A 13,123-nucleotide genomic window follows, 5' to 3' on the forward strand; every position below is an offset into this window, starting at 1 on the left:
ATCGACAACTGGGTAACCAAAAGACACAGGGACAAATGAGTAACCAAAGGGCCAACTCATTAACTGAAATTTCAAAGAGGCTACTCATTAACTGAAATTTGAACATCGACAACTGGTTAACCAAATGTCAGAGCGACAAATGAGTAACCAAGCAGGCAACTGATTAACTGAAAACTTGTCATTCACATTTGGGACGGAATTCACGATGGGAATGTATTCGGCCCCCTTACCGGGGCTTGGGGTGCTGCTTTCCCGCTTGTGGAACCGAGTTGGGGTCGTCAAATGGCCTGGTGCATTGTTTGAAACACTGGTTACTGAGTTGTCAAGGTCGGAAATCATAGAACATAAGAGCAGCTCATTAACTGAAATTTTGAACATCGACAACTGGATAACCAAAAGCCAGAGCGACAAATGATTAACCAAGGAGGCAACTCATTAACTGAATTTCGAACATCGACAACTGGTTAACCAAAAGACACAGGGACAAATGAGTAACCAAAGGGCCAACTCATTAACTGAAATTTCAAAGAGGCAACTCATTAACTGAAATTTTGAACATCGACAACTGGATAACCAAAAGCCAGAGCGACAAATGATTAACCAAGGAGGCAACTCATTAACTGAATTTCGAACATCGACAACTGGGTAACCAAAAGACACAGGGACAAATGAGTAACCAAAGGGCCAACTCATTAACTGAAATTTCAAAGAGGCAACTCATTAACTGAAATTTTGAACATCGACAACTGGTTAACCAAAAGCCAGAGCGACAAATGATTAACCAAGGAGGCAACTCAGTAACTGAATTTCGAACATCGACAACTGGTTAACCAAGAGTCAGAGCGACAAATGATTAACCAAGGAGGCAACTCATTAACTGAAATTTTGAACATCGACAACTGGGTAACCAAGAGTCAGAACGACAAATGATTAACCAAGGAGGCAACTCATTAACTGAATTTCGAACATCGACAACTGGTTAACCAAAAGACACAGGGACAAATGAGTAACCAAAGGGCCAACTCATTAACTGAAATTTCAAAGAGGCAACTCATTAACTGAAATTTTGAACATCGACAACTGGTTAACCAAATGCCAGAGCGACAAATGATTAACCAAGGAGGCAACTCATTAACTGAATTTCGAACATCGACAACTGGTTAACCAAGAGTCAGAGCGACAAATGATTAACCAAGGAGGCAACTCATTAACTGAATTTCGAACATCGACAACTGGTTAACCAAGAGTCAGAACGACAAATGATTAACCAAGGAGGCAACTCATTAACTGAATTTCGAACATCGACAACTGGTTAACCAAAAGACACAGGGACAAATGAGTAACCAAAGGGCCAACTCATTAACTGAAATTTCAAAGAGGCAACTCATTAACTGAAATTTTGAACATCGACAACTGGTTAACCAAATGCCAGAGCGACAAATGATAAACCAAGGAGGCAACTCATTAACTGAATTTCGAACATCGACAACTGGTTAACCAAGAGTCAGAGCGACAAATGATTAACCAAGGAGGCAACTCATTAACTGAATTTCGAACATCGACAACTGGTTAACCAAGAGTCAGAGCGACAAATGATTAACCAAGGAGGCAACTCATTAACTGAATTTCGAACATCGACAACTGGGTAACCAAAAGACACAGGGACAAATGAGTAACCAAAGGGCCAACTCATTAACTGAAATTTCAAAGAGGCTACTCATTAACTGAAATTTGAACATCGACAACTGGTTAACCAAATGTCAGAGCGACAAATGAGTAACCAAGCAGGCAACTGATTAACTGAAAACTTGTCATTCACATTTGGGACGGAATTCACGATGGGAATGTATTCGGCCCCCTTACCGGGGCTTGGGGTGCTGCTTTCCCGCTTGTGGAACCGAGTTGGGGTCGTCAAATGGCCTGGTGCATTGTTTGAAACACTGGTTACTGAGTTGTCAAGGTCGGAAATCATAGAACATAAGAGCAGCTCATTAACTGAAATTTTGAACATCGACAACTGGATAACCAAAAGCCAGAGCGACAAATGATTAACCAAGGAGGCAACTCATTAACTGAATTTCGAACATCGACAACTGGTTAACCAAAAGACACAGGGACAAATGAGTAACCAAAGGGCCAACTCATTAACTGAAATTTCAAAGAGGCAACTCATTAACTGAAATTTTGAACATCGACAACTGGATAACCAAAAGCCAGAGCGACAAATGATTAACCAAGGAGGCAACTCATTAACTGAATTTCGAACATCGACAACTGGGTAACCAAAAGACACAGGGACAAATGAGTAACCAAAGGGCCAACTCATTAACTGAAATTTCAAAGAGGCAACTCATTAACTGAAATTTTGAACATCGACAACTGGTTAACCAAAAGCCAGAGCGACAAATGATTAACCAAGGAGGCAACTCAGTAACTGAATTTCGAACATCGACAACTGGTTAACCAAGAGTCAGAGCGACAAATGATTAACCAAGGAGGCAACTCATTAACTGAAATTTTGAACATCGACAACTGGGTAACCAAGAGTCAGAACGACAAATGATTAACCAAGGAGGCAACTCATTAACTGAATTTCGAACATCGACAACTGGTTAACCAAAAGACACAGGGACAAATGAGTAACCAAAGGGCCAACTCATTAACTGAAATTTCAAAGAGGCAACTCATTAACTGAAATTTTGAACATCGACAACTGGTTAACCAAATGCCAGAGCGACAAATGATTAACCAAGGAGGCAACTCATTAACTGAATTTCGAACATCGACAACTGGTTAACCAAGAGTCAGAGCGACAAATGATTAACCAAGGAGGCAACTCATTAACTGAATTTCGAACATCGACAACTGGTTAACCAAGAGTCAGAGCGACAAATGATTAACCAAGGAGGCAACTCATTAACTGAATTTCGAACATCGACAACTGGGTAACCAAAAGACACAGGGACAAATGAGTAACCAAAGGGCCAACTCATTAACTGAAATTTCAAAGAGGCTACTCATTAACTGAAATTTGAACATCGACAACTGGTTAACCAAATGTCAGAGCGACAAATGAGTAACCAAGCAGGCAACTGATTAACTGAAAACTTGTCATTCACATTTGGGACGGAATTCACGATGGGAATGTATTCGGCCCCCTTACCGGGGCTTGGGGTGCTGCTTTCCCGCTTGTGGAACCGAGTTGGGGTCGTCAAATGGCCTGGTGCATTGTTTGAAACACTGGTTACTGAGTTGTCAAGGTAGGAAATCATAGAACATAAGAGCAGCTCATTAACTGAAATTTTGAACATCGACAACTGGTTAACCAAAAGCCAGAGCGACAAATGATTAACCAAGGAGGCAACTCATTAACTGAATTTCGAACATCGACAACTGGTTAACCAAAAGACACAGGGACAAATGAGTAACCAAAGGGCCAACTCATTAACTGAAATTTCAAAGAGGCAACTCATTAACTGAAATTTTGAACATCGACAACTGGATAACCAAAAGCCAGAGCGACAAATGATTAACCAAGGAGGCAACTCATTAACTGAATTTCGAACATCGACAACTGGGTAACCAAAAGACACAGGGACAAATGAGTAACCAAAGGGCCAACTCATTAACTGAAATTTCAAAGAGGCAACTCATTAACTGAAATTTTGAACATCGACAACTGGTTAACCAAAAGCCAGAGCGACAAATGATTAACCAAGGAGGCAACTCAGTAACTGAATTTCGAACATCGACAACTGGTTAACCAAGAGTCAGAGCGACAAATGATTAACCAAGGAGGCAACTCATTAACTGAAATTTTGAACATCGACAACTGGGTAACCAAGAGTCAGAACGACAAATGATTAACCAAGGAGGCAACTCATTAACTGAATTTCGAACATCGACAACTGGTTAACCAAAAGACACAGGGACAAATGAGTAACCAAAGGGCCAACTCATTAACTGAAATTTCAAAGAGGCAACTCATTAACTGAAATTTTGAACATCGACAACTGGTTAACCAAATGCCAGAGCGACAAATGATTAACCAAGGAGGCAACTCATTAACTGAATTTCGAACATCGACAACTGGTAAACCAAGAGTCAGAGCGACAAATGATTAACCAAGGAGGCAACTCATTAACTGAATTTCGAACATCGACAACTGGTTAACCAAAAGACACAGGGACAAATGAGTAACCAAAGGGCCAACTCATTAACTGAAATTTCAAAGAGGCAACTCAGTAACTGAAATTTTGAACATCGACAACTGGTTAACCAAAAGCCAGAGCGACAAATGCTTAACCAAGGAGGCAACTCATTAACTGAATTTCGAACATCGACAACTGGTTAACCAAGAGTCAGAGCGACAAATGATTAACCAAGGAGGCAACTCATTAACTGAATTTCGAACATCGACAACTGGTTAACCAAAAGACACAGGGACAAATGAGTAACCAAAGGGCCAACTCATTAACTGAAATTTCAAAGAGGCAACTCATTAACTGAGATTTGAACATCGACAACTGGTTAACCAAATGTCAGAGCGACAAATGAGTAACCAAGCAGGCAACTGATTAACTGAAAACTTGTCATTCACATTTGGGACGGAATTCCGGATGGGAATGTATTCGGCCCCCTTACCGGGCCTTGGGGTGCTGCCTTCCCGCTTGTGGAACCGAGTTGGGGTCGTCAAATGGCCTGGTGCATTGTTTGAAACACTGGTTAATGAGTTGTCAAGGTAGGACATCATAGAACATAAGAGCAGCTCATTAACTGAAATTTTGAACATCGACAACTGGTTAACCAAGAGTCAGAGCGACAAATGATTAACCAAGGAGGCAACTCATTAACTGAAATTCGAACATCGACAACTAGTTAACCAAGAGTCAGAGCGACAAATGATTAACCAAGGAGGCAACTCAGTAACTGAATTTCGAACATCGACAACTGGTTAACCAAGAGTCAGAGCGACAAATGATTAACCAAGGAGGCAACTCATTAACTGAATTTCGAACATCGACAACTGGTTAACCAAATGTCAGAGCGACAAATGAATAACCAAGGAGGCAACTCATTAACTGAAATTCGAACATCGACAACTGGTTAACCAAGAGTCAGAGCGACAAATGATTAACCAAGGAGGCAACTCATTAACTGAATTTCGAACATCGAAAACTGGTTAACCAAAAGACACAGGGAGAAATGAGTAACCAAAGGGCCAACTCATTCACTGAAATTTCAAAGAGGCAACTCATTAACTGAAATTTGAACATCGACAACTGGTTAACCAAATGTCAGAGCGACAAATGAGTAACCAAGCAGGCAACTGATTAACTGAAAACTTGTCATTCACATTTGGGACGGAATTCCGGATGGGAGTGTATTCGGCCCCCTTACCGGACCTTGGGGTGCTGCTTTCCCGCTTGTGGAACCGAGTTGGGGTCGTCAAATGGCCTGGTGCATTGTTTGAAACACTGGTTAATGAGTTGTCAAGGTAGGAAATCATAGAACATAAGAGCAGCTCATTAACTGACATTTTGAACATCGACAACTGGTTAACCAAAAGCCAGAGCGACAAATGAATAACCAAGGAGGCAACTCATTAACTGAATTTCGAACATCGACAACTGGTTAACCAAGTGTCAGAGCGACAAATGATTAACCAAGGAGGCAACTCATTAACTGAAATTTGAACATCGACAACTGGTTAACCAAATGTCAGAGCGACAAATGAATAACCAAGGAGGCAACTCATTAACTGAATTTCGAACATCGACAACTGGTTAACCAAGAGTCAGAGCGACAAATGATTAACCAAGGAGGCAACTCATTAACTGAATTTCGAACATCGACAACTGGATAACAAAATGTCAGAGCGACAAATGATTAACCAAGGAGGCAACTCAGTAACTGAATTTCGAACATCGACAACTGGTTAACAAAATGTCAGAGCGACAAATGATTAACCAAGGAGGCAACTCATTAACTGAAATTTGAACATCGACAACTGGTTAACCAAAACTCAGAGCGACAAATGATTAACCAAGGAGGCAACTCAGTAACTGAATTTCGAACATCGACAACTGGTTAACCAAGTGTCAGAGCGACAAATGAATAACCAAGGAGGCAACTCATTAACTGAATTTCGAACATCGACAACTGGTTAACCAAAAGTCAGAGCGACAAATGATTAACCAAGGAGGCAACTCATTAACTGAATTTCGAACATCGACAACTGGTTAACCAAGAGTCAGAGCGACAAATGATTAACCAAGGAGGCAACTCATTAACTGAATTTCGAACATCGACAACTGGTTAACAAAATGTCAGAGCGACAAATGATTAACCAAGGAGGCAACTCAGTAACTGAATTTCGAACATCGACAACTGGTTAACAAAATGTCAGAGCGACAAATGATTAACCAAGGAGGCAACTCAGTAACTGAATTTCGAACATCGACAACTGGTTAACAAAATGTCAGAGCGACAAATGATTAACCAAGGAGGCAACTCATTAACTGAAATTTGAACATCGACAACTGGTTAACCAAAACTCAGAGCGACAAATGATTAACCAAGGAGGCAACTCATTAACTGAATTTCGAACATCGACAACTGGTTAACCAAGTGTCAGAGCGACAAATGATTAACCAAGGAGGCAACTCATTAACTGAATTTCGAACATCGACAACTGGTTAACCAAAAGTCAGAGCGACAAATGATTAACCAAGGAGGCAACTCATTAACTGAATTTCGAACATCGACAACTGGTTAACCAAGAGTCAGAGCGACAAATGATTAACCAAGGAGGCAACTCAATAACTGAATTTCGAACATCGACAACTGGTTAACAAAATGTCAGAGCGACAAATGATTAACCAAGGAGGCAACTTAGTAACTGAATTTCGAACATCGACAACTGGTTAACCAAGAGTCAGAGCGACAAATGATTAACCAAGGAGGCAACTCAGTAACTGAATTTCGAACATCGACAACTGGTTAACCAAAAGACACAGGGACAAATGAGTAAACAAAGGGCCAACTCATTAACTGAAATTCCAAAGAGGCAACTCATTAACTGAAATTTGAACATCGGCAACTGGTTAACCAAATGTCAGAGCGACAAATGATTAACCAAGGAGGCAACTCATTAACTGAAATTTTAAAATTGACAACTGGATAACCAAAAGTGGGAACTCATGTTTCGGACGGGCTTACATACGGCAGGCTGACGCCCGGCAGAGGCCCGGGCTTCGCCTCCCTGGCGTAAGCGACCGTCTCCGAATCGATAAAAGGCGTAAAATCGGAGTTCAGAGCGGGAAAAATTTTTCCCGAAAACGGCCGGAAAAAGAAAAATGTCTCCTTTTCCGCCGAGCAGGGTGGCATTCGAACGGGCACGGGAAGCCGCGTCTAACGGTGTAAAAACGGCTTGGCTCCGATGCGGGAGTGCGGAGATATGGCCGTTCAAAGTTGTACTGGAAGTCCGGAAGGAGAAAAATTTGACTGCCTGTAGCCGAAAAAAGTTCCGGCGGTCGGTCACAAAAGTCAAATCCGTCCCGCTGATTTGACACTTGTCATTTCTGGCAGGGGGGATTGGCGGGGTACCTGGAGAATGGTAGGAGGTGGTTTTTCGAGACTTTGTCTGTTTTCCAGATTACTGTCTAGGGCCTCCAGGTCTGCAGAGACCGACCCGGGCTGCCGTCCAACCGACTTTTAACCCTTTTTGGGTGGAAATTTATTTCCATTTTTAACCAATTTTCGGGTTTTTGGTCGGACTTAAAAACGGCAGCCTGACGCCCGGCAGAGGCCGGGGCTTCGGCTCCCTTGCGTAAGGGACCGTATACGAAACGATTAAAGCCGAAAAATCCGAGTTCAGAGCGGGAAATTTTTTTCCAGAAATCGGCCGAAAAATAAAAATTTTCTCCTTTTCCGCCGAGCAGGGCGGCATTCGAACGGGCACGGGAAGCCGCGTCTAACGGTGTAAGAACGGCTTGGCTCCGACGCGGGAGTGCGGAGATATGGCCGTTCAAAGTTGTACTGGAAGTCCGGAAGGGAAAAGATTTGACCGCCTTTTGCGGGCCTCGGGTGATGCTTCCCGGCCTGGGAAAGTGAGTTGCTCCCGGCAAATTGACATGTGCCATTTATGATTTCGAGACATCATTAACCAAAACACGGAAGTCCGATGGGAAAAGATTCGGGCCCTTTAAGCGGGCCTCCGGTGATGCTTTCCGGCTTGGGAAAGTGAATTGCTCCCGCCAAATTGACATGTGCATTTAACGATTTCGAGACATGATTAACCAAAACGCGGAAGTCCGATGAGAAAAGATTCGGCCGCTTCACGCGGGCCTCGGGTGATGCTTTCCGGCTTGGGAAAGTGATTTGCTACCGCCAAATTGACATGTGTCATTTCTGGCAAGTGTCTCCGAACATAGTTTATGAGTTGGAGTTCGGGAACTCATTAACCAAGACGGAAGTCCCGATGAAGAAAAAAAAAAGGCCCATTTGCGGCGATTTGGGTGCTCCTGGTCGGATACAGGTGGCCGTTTGACCCGCTGATTTGACACTTGTCATTTCTGGCAGGGGGGATTGGCGGGGTACCTGGAGAATGGTAGGAGGTGGTTTTTCGAGACTTGGTCTGTTTTCCAGATTACTGTCTAGGGCCTCCAGGTCTGCAGAGACCGACCCGGGCTGCCGTCCAACCGACTTTTAACCCTTTTTGGGTGGAAATTTATTTCCATTTTTAACCAATTTTCGGGTTTTTGGTCGGGCTTAAAAAACGGCAGCCTGACGCCTGGCAGAGGCCGGGGCTTCGGCTCCCCTTGCGTAAGGGACCGTATTCGACCCGATTAAGCCCCGAAAATGGATCCAAATGTCGGCCGACCAAGTAAGCTTGCTGGGGAGAGAGACTAAGTGCCGGGCTGGGCACCTCATTAACCAGTGAAAAGTTTTGGCTGCTGGAGAGACTAAGTCCCAGCCTGGGCACATCATTAACCATAAATGAAAAAGGCGAGGCCGAGTCTGGTGCATGGCTAACTGATTAACCAAATTGGCAAGGCCCGGGCTGAAAGTGAATGAGCGACCCGTGGCCAGGGGGCTGGAATGCGGGAGAGAATCCAACCCCCAAAATATGGAAGTCCGATGAGAAAATATTCGGCCGCCTTTTGCGGGCCTCGGGTGTTGCTTCCCGGCCTGGGAAAGTGAGTTGCTCCCGGCAAATTGACATGTGCATTTTTTGATTTCGAGACATGATTAACCAAATCACGGAAGTCCGGTGAGAAAAGATTCGGCCGCTTCACGCCGGCCTCGGGTGATGCTTTCCGGCTTGGGAAAGTGAGTTGCTACCGCCAAATTGACATGTGTCATTTCTGGCAAGTGTCTCAGGACATAGTTTATGAGTTGCAGCTTGGGAAATCATTAACCTAGTCGGAAGTCCCGATGAAGAAAAAAAAAAGTGCCATTTGCGGCGATTTGGGTGCTCCTGGTCGGATAGAGGTGGCCGTTTGACCCGCTGATTTGACACTTGTCATTTCTGGCAGGGGGGGTTGGCGGGGTGCCCGGAGATTTTCGGGAACACGATTTTCAGAACAAAATTCACTCAGCGGGAGCACTTTGAAAATGCCCGAAAAGTGTTACTTTGCTAAAAGGCTCATTTTATCAATATAGAGACCTTTCAAAGAGTATTGGAAAGTCATATTAAAATGGTTTTGTGGCTTTTATGACTTAATGACAAAAAACTCTAAGTGTGAATCTGAAATCGTAGACAGACAGCAGAAACATATAAATAATTCCAGCGTCTAAGTTTCATTTGCTGTCTGTCACACAGGTGCCTCTGAACCGGTCAGGGCCTGTGACCCCACTGAGCTTGTGTTTTATGGCTTATGCACACGCAGTGTTTGCACCAAGTTCCCCTGTGTTGTGCGCTCAGTGGGCCCGTCCAAGACAGCAGAAACAAGACGTACATGCCAGCGTCTTTAAAGTTTCATTTGTTGTCTTGTCACACAGGTGCCTCTGAACGGGTCAGGGCCTGTGACCCCACTGAGTTGTTTACTGGGGCTAATGCACAAGCAGTGTTTTGTCAGATCCCACTGTGTTGTGCGCTCAGTGGGTCCGTCTAAAATGACAAGACAGCAGAAACATTCCAGCGAGTTCCATTTGTTGTCTTGTCACACAGGTGCCTCTGAACGGGTCAGGGCCTGTGAGCCCACTGAGTTGTTTACTGGGGCTAATGCACAAGCAGTGTTTTGTCAGATTCCACTGTGTTGTGCGCTCAGTGGGTCCGTCTAAAATGACAAGACAGCAGAAACATTCCAGCGAGTTTCATTTGTTGTCTTGTCACACAGGTGCCTCTGAACGGGTCAGGGCCTGTGACCCCACTGAGTTGTTTACTGGGGCTAACGCACAAGCAGTGTTTGTCAGAGAGTTCCACTGTGTTGTGCGCTCAGTGGGTCCGTCTAAAATGACAAGACAGCAGAAACATTCCAGCGAGTTCCATTTGTTGTCTTGTCACACAGGTGCCTCTGAGCGGGTCAGGGCCTGTGACCCCATTGAGCTTTGTGAGCAACGTATGCACACGCAGTGTTTGCAACGAGATTCCCCTGTGTCGTGCGCTCAGTGGGCCCGTACGACCGATTTGGTGACTCGCGTCCGTAGTGGGAGTCCCCGGGTCGGCCCAGTATAGAGAGAGGCTGGTGTTCAGGCTATTTCAGGGTTTCCTCTCGTTTCTGTCGCTGGTGACAAGACGGGCATGCACACGGCGAGTCAGAGAGAGGGTGTCGGCGCAGCTCCCGGTGTTTTCTTCCTTGGCCGCGCCCTTCTCTTTGTCCTTGAAACTCTTTCGCGTGAGTCCGAGACGTCCTGTGATTCTCAGTGGTCCTATTCAGGCAGCGGAGCGGGTGTCCGCGTCTTGTGCACGAAATCTTGTGTGCTCAGTGCGTCCCGTTCTGCTAGCTGAAGACGCTATTTCTCTGGCAAATTTCAGCAAAGAAACGCGCACGCAGACAGACACACGCACGCGTGGTGTAGGTTGTTGTTGTGTGAGTGGTTTTTCTTGCCTTGACGGTTACCGGTTGCAAACACAATTAAGTTGAACCCGGCACCAACCTCTCTGTGGTGGGGAGGCCATGTGCCCAGCAAGACAAAGCGATTGTTGGTGGTGGTGGTGGTGATGGTGGTGGTGGCTAATAAAGAAAGGTCGTATTTCGCTAGCTTTACCCCGAGCGTGTTCTCGCGACTTGGTTGGTCTTCCGTCCTGACGGTGGTTCCGCGCGCGTGCGCGAGCTCAGCCTGATGCAAAAACACCAAAAAACCCTTCTGTGCCTCACACAAAGTGGTGTGCTAATGGTCCGAGTTGTGTCGTTTGCATCGTATTGGACGGTCGGCCTGGTCGCGAGCCCGGCAAGGTGGGCTTTCGTTGTGTCGGCTTTTTTTGTACTGTTACACACGCACACACACCAGCAGGAGAGCTTCCCGGGGTTTGCTTCTTGCATCTGCCCGGAGCCATGGTCGGCCGCGTCCGGCGCCTCTTGCGCGGGCGAGAGGTTACATTCCAAACAAAAACTCGCCGAACTCGCACGAACAGGCAAAACAGTCGCACCGGTCCGGGATAGCAAACGAGTTTAGATCGGTCAGAGAGCCCGAGTTGGAGGAGTTGGGGTGGAATTTGAACGGTGCACCGAGAAGGTGATGTGTGTGTGTGCGCACGGCAGTTGGTTTCGGTCGGCTTGAGACAGGGACGGCCCTGGCACGCTTGGGTGGTTCTTCGTTCAGCATGGACTTTTGCGGTTCAATGACAGGCAGAGAAAAAAAGAGAAGATGGCGAGATGGGGAGGTGTCCTGGCTTGACTTTGATGCAACAAAAAGCCTGGCCCTCTTTGCTTTTCTAATTCTGCTGCCTACTGACGCCTCCGCCTCATGTCTTTGCTGTTCGTTGGCTTCCCCCTGTGTGACCTTGGCCTGCGGCCCTTCTTTCGACTTCCGTCTCTTCCAGTCTCGTGCATCATCTCTTATCTTGTGCCGAGCCTATCTCTCAACCTCTCTCTCTCTCTCACACGCAAGCTCTGCTGCTCCCCTCTTCTCGTCCGGATCGGACAACAATGGACTTTGCCACCGTCTTGCAAGCATTAACACCGCAGTCGAATTGAAGGGAGCTTCTGCGGGCTCGCGTGCTGCCTGGCGGCTCGTCGTCGGGACCTCGGCGAACGGCCACTGTGAGCTCTGCTGGGATTTGAACCGGTGATGCAGGCCCGGCTTTCTTTTCCCCCCGTAGTGCAACTTTGGTCGATCTAGTCACTCTCCCTTTACCGGTACAGGGTACCTAGACGCTTCTCCACTCTGGCTCCCGCGAGCTGTTTGGGGGGCGGCGGTTTAAAGACTCGAGTGTCTGTTTGTCGGTGTCGAGAGCTTGTTAGCAGCCAGCAGCAAGCAAGCAAGCAAGCAGCAGCAGCAGCAGCCAAGTTGAACGTTCGAGAGAATGTACCTGCCCGTCCACACGGATTTCTACCCCCCACAGTGGGGTGTTTTCACGCGGTCGGCTTGTACCCCACTCAGTTCGTTTTTCTGGCCTTGTTGTCTACTGTCATGTTTGTTTGTCTTGTCTGTCTGCCTGTCACTCTCTCTCTTCTCCCGGCAATCGGTGGCAGCAGAGACCCTGCCTCTGTTGGCCGTGGTGCGTGTCGGACGGTGGGCTCAGGCGTTTGACCCCGATGCGTGTCGCCTCGCGAGCGCCCTGACAACAAAATCTCGGTGAAACCCTTGTCATTTGATGATCGACTGATACACACCTCCGGGCCGTGCCAAGGATGGGGCTTCTACCAACCCTCTATGCGTGGGCATAGAGGGAGAGAAGCGTTGGGCGGTCCGGGCTTGGGACCCTCCGGGGAACAAAACACCAAGCCGAAAAAAACGCACAACTCTTAGCGGTGGATCACTCGGCTTGTGCGTCGATGAAGAACGCAGCTAGCTGCGAGAATTAATGTGAATTGCAGGACACATTGATCATCGACACTTTGAACGCACTTTGCGGCCCCGGGTTCGTCCCGGGGCTACGCCTGTCTGAGGGTCGCTTGACCATCAATCGCACTTGCCTTGCCATCGTGTGAGGTGAGAGCGCGGCTGGGGTGTC

General features: G+C 46.4%; 1 non-coding gene across 1 annotated transcript; it reads left to right on the plus strand.

The window, feature by feature from the left end:
• Positions 1-12,909: 12,909 nt before the first annotated feature.
• Positions 12,910-13,063, plus strand: LOC147081925 (5.8S ribosomal RNA). Its single transcript, XR_015076355.1, has one exon. It is a non-coding gene; the product is annotated as a 5.8S ribosomal RNA (ribosomal RNA).
• Positions 13,064-13,123: the final 60 nt, after the last annotated feature.

The sequence above is a fragment of the Somniosus microcephalus genome, unplaced genomic scaffold (genome assembly GCF_052327205.1).
Source record: "Somniosus microcephalus isolate GS21.2 unplaced genomic scaffold, FLI_Smic_1.0 scaffold302, whole genome shotgun sequence".
NCBI lineage: Eukaryota > Metazoa > Chordata > Chondrichthyes > Squaliformes > Somniosidae > Somniosus > Somniosus microcephalus.